We start from the raw sequence: 4,645 nt of genomic DNA on the forward strand, positions 1-4,645 counted from the left end.
TCATCTGCATGCCAAACTAAACATGCAATTAAACAAGTGTTACACCATTTGTAGAAATGGGAAGCTCAGGAGCACCCTCTGCAAGAATGATAGGCCCAACACTTTGGTACTTGCTCCCTCATGCCAAAACATGCCAGCAAGCACAGCAACCTAAACACTGATTTTTTGATTTTTGCCTCTTTTCTTTCATGGCCAAATGCTACTCAACGAGTGTTATCGAAACTAAATCTATGCAGAACATCATACAAATTTATAGATACTCTTTTGTTGCAGACATTAGAGAGGACGAAAATGAGGTGACTTGAAATCTCTCACCATCTTGGGCACAAAATTGCAAAGGCATATGGTATTGATTTCATAGCTGGCAGCCTTCCTCTCTTAAAGTGATACCTTTATTAACCTAGCTCTGATACCATGTTAAATAATGAAGGATCTTTGTAAATGTAATGGATCTCTCTAGGTGATAATCAATATAGAATGGATATGAATTAATTCAATATTGAAAAATGTTTGCCAGGTCTGAATATATAATTAGATCACTTATTAGAATTCCCAATCTGAAGAGATAGAATCATTTATGAATCTTGATAATCCATCTCTTGTGATTGGTCATCTTATTTAGTGCAATCAAGAGGCATATGAGGGGCGGTTGTAACTATTCAACTACATGTCTCCTTGAGGAGACACATAGGCATAAACTTAAGTAGCCAACAAATCCAAAGGTTATCGATTATGATTAGTCACCAAACAAATTATCAAGAGACCCTATGGTCATCGTCATGATTATTTGCTAAGCCAATTTCAACATCAAAGCCTCTAATATGAATATAGAGGATCATAACTCGATCCCATATGATTGTCATTCAGTCCATCTTGATTAGGGATATACTACCTGATCCAAGAGATAGATATAATGTGATTGTTCATATTTTCATACTTAGTTTAATAATGACAATATCAACTCAATACAAGGATGCCAATCAACTCACTGCCATCACTGCTAATGCTTCCAAATTAGCACAAGTGCTCTATATTATGTTTTTGGTACTGAGTTAAACGAGAAAGAGAAACGAGCATGATTAGTTGTCACATATTATTTGGCTAACTCAGTGCCAAAAATACAACCTTTAATGTGAAGTGAGGAGCTACAATAGAGTGCAAGGATTAGAACCTCTCCCCAAGTTTTTAATAGACTAGGGAAGATGAAGATTTAAAATGTTGTAATGCAGTTTATGAATCATGATGATGATTTTTAAAGATAATCATTGTAAAGACAATCCTAATTTTGGTTGAGTCCTAAGTATGCCAACCATGCAAGGAACTTTGTATGATGATGCAAGGAATGCATTGATGCATTTTTGGATTTAGTCTTCTCAATTAAATTCAAATGAGTCAACCTTGATAGAAAACACTTTTGTACTCATTTTTGGACTCATTGGATATATTTTATCATTTATTTTTCTATCCCTTCTGCTCTCTAACATCTAGATGATAGATCATAGAGTGAGATCTGAAACATTGTGATTCAAAAAACATATACAATCTCTTCTAGAAACAACATCAAGTAAAATATTGGATAGCATAAAAATTGTTATGTATAACAGAAAGTTGGTTTTAAATAAACTTAAGCAATTTTTAATTTACCAAAGTTTTTGCTAAGCCCACATTTGCCAATTGTGTAAGGAACTTCATATGATGCTGCGAGGAATGTGTTGATGAAGCCAAAAAATGTGATTTTTTGATTAATCACTAATTGCCAACGTTCATGATTGTGTAATTCTGAAGGACATGTCTGAATTGTATCTACTCTGATTTACAATCAATTTTCATCCTATCACTGTGAAAAATGGTAGTGTGATGTTGCTTGTATTACAAAAGGGATGTTGCTTGTCAATCTTTCTGAGGGTACTAACCCCAAATCCCTATAAGGGATATTGCCTCTTGACCCTTTTAGGTGCTCCATCCCTAAACCTGTGCCAACGATTGTCCCCAAATCAACCCTTGCTAACCACCATCCCCAAATCAAGATCCTAGGTCCCACCCTTCCCAAGACTCTAAAGGAACATAGATTTTTTTGCAACTTTGTACTTAGTTTTTAGGTTGACTTCATACAAAGGAAATTGTAATTGAAAACTATCAACAATTAGTTATCATTTATGCAGTGTGTAGTATGTATTGTGCAATACAATTTAATCAAATACAATATGAACATAAATAAGAAAAAATTTATCTCATAGTTTATGGAATAAGCTTTAATTTTATTTTATTTTTGTATCTCTATTCTATAAAACCATGTTTTGCTAATTTTTTCATCTTTATTTTACGTGTGTTGAAAATATGATTTTTTCTTGATTGATTCGTGATAGTTCAATAATTTCTGAATATTTTGGTTTGCCTTTTTTTTACTAATAAGATTTTTACTACTATGGTAGATACTATAGAAAATTATAAAAAATGAAGCTGAAAATCGAATTAGAGGAAATGAGATAATTATTAGATTTGAAATGAAAATTCATCATAAACCATTACTAAATAAAAAATCAAAGTATAAGGGTTTAATTTGCAAAAAAAAAAGCTCCAAATTTGACTTTTGCAAATGGTAGACAAATTTATAATCAAATTTCATTGGAATGGCCACTCGGATGCAATGGTGAGGTCCGATCTTGCTCAAAATGCTCGCACAAAGTGTTGATGTTGTATTTGAGTTATGGCCCTCCAAAGGTTGAAGAAAGTAAGGTTCTCTAATGGCTATGAAATAAACATTCCTTTGGATTTGATACCATGTCTTAAAATGAAATACAAAATCCTATGTGTCTTAATGACAACTAATATGAAAATGTATTACCTCCTATTGAGATTATTTCTACTATTGTTCATGATGATGCTTGCATTCATACAACCATGGATTCAAGTGATTTAATACAATAGGATATTCATTTTCTTCTAGAGTCAAATCTATGGAATGACTAGTTGATAGACATTTTAGGTTTGTTTGTGGAATCTTACATTGTAGATTTTGGGAGACACTATTAATGGCATTCATTGTCTCTTTGATGAAGATGACATTTTCAAGGGAACATGTTGATTCTCATCTTTACTCTCTAGTTGATCAATATTTTGAGGTTCATATGATGGTGGATACTTTGATACAAAAGTTGGAGGATGTTACTTTATCTTCAAAGGAGACACTTGAGTCTTTGACACATGTTCTACATTCATCCTCAATTGATCCTAACTTATCTTTTTCAATAGAGTAGCATAGTACACATAATATGGGGAGGTTCCTTCCAATGTTGACATGAGGAAACTTGAATGGGTTTTAGAGATTACATGCATTGTTCATTCCTACAAATTGGGGAGGCTTCATTGATGCACCTTTGGTTTTGTTTCTTCCTAAGGGGGGAATGTTGTTCTACACTCATAGAGTAGTTTATACATCAAGAATGGAACATCTGCGACAGGTGTACATTCTATATTGAGGGGGGTTACTTAGTCTATTTTCCACTTCTTCTCTCTAGTATGAAGATTTTTTATTGTATATGCATGTTGTATGTCATAATGGAGGTCTACTCTATCCATCCATTCACTTTTGTTTTTTCTCATCTCTTTTTGGGGGAGGGTTTTTCCCATGAGGTTTTCTCTCTTTCTTTTCTTTATGACAGATATTTTATTTTGTATATTTCACATTGGTACCTAACATGGTCTAGCAGTTGGGACTCAACATGCATTTTCTTCTAGATTTTGTAAGCTTAATTGCATTCTCATAAGTTGCACTTAAAGGAGGTGTTAGTGTAATTAAATTTTACTAATTACACTACTTAATTTTACTTTGGATAATTGATGCGGGTGCATCACAAAACTGGTGATATTTTGAATTTGGGTATCATGGTGGATAGTCATTATTTCATTAGGGAGTTATGTGGCCAAGCCATAGGCAGTTTACATAGTTTTAGATGGTTATTTTACATTGCATTGTGTCTTAGTAAGTCATTTTGTGTCTTCTTGATGTCAACTCCTATGCCATGCAAGGCATTCATTTTGAGTTAGTTGATGTAGCTAGGTTAGTTTGGATTCAGTTGATTAGGATGGAGTCTATTTTGAAAAGATGAGCTTGTACCTGATATGATGTGTGATGGTTGAGAAATGTCAGGATAGAAAAAAAGTGAAAGCCCGACTTGGAAGGGAGATATAGTGGTGCATGTGAGGCTGAGCCCAATAACGATGGAGTGAGAGGTTGTTCTTAAAATTGGTTGATACTCTACCAGTTTTGGAGGCTGGTAAGAGTATTTTTGGGAGATTTAATATGCAGAAGCTGATGTGTAATGAGGGGAGAAACCTGATAGAGGGAGCTCGAGAATGGAAGAATGGAGAGCGGGTATGAAACCCGATAGTGGTAAGATAGTAGAAAGGATCGATAGCAGAGTGGGAGATTGCAGGAGCCCACAAGCAAGGAGGAACCGAGACTTAGATTGAGGTAAAGAAAAACAAAGGAATATGTGTGATGACAAATTTCCTTACTGGAATTTTGACATTTAAACTAGCATTTCCCATTTTCCCTCCAAAGGAAGAACCAAAAAAAGTAAAATGAACTTAAATTAGTCAATCTACAAGATCAAACTTGAGAAAGGAAAAAAAATTAAAAATT

The sequence above is a fragment of the Cupressus sempervirens genome, chromosome 9, assembly GCF_028749045.1.
Source record: "Cupressus sempervirens isolate cs-2001-9-10 chromosome 9, ASM2874904v1, whole genome shotgun sequence".
NCBI lineage: Eukaryota > Viridiplantae > Streptophyta > Pinopsida > Cupressales > Cupressaceae > Cupressus > Cupressus sempervirens.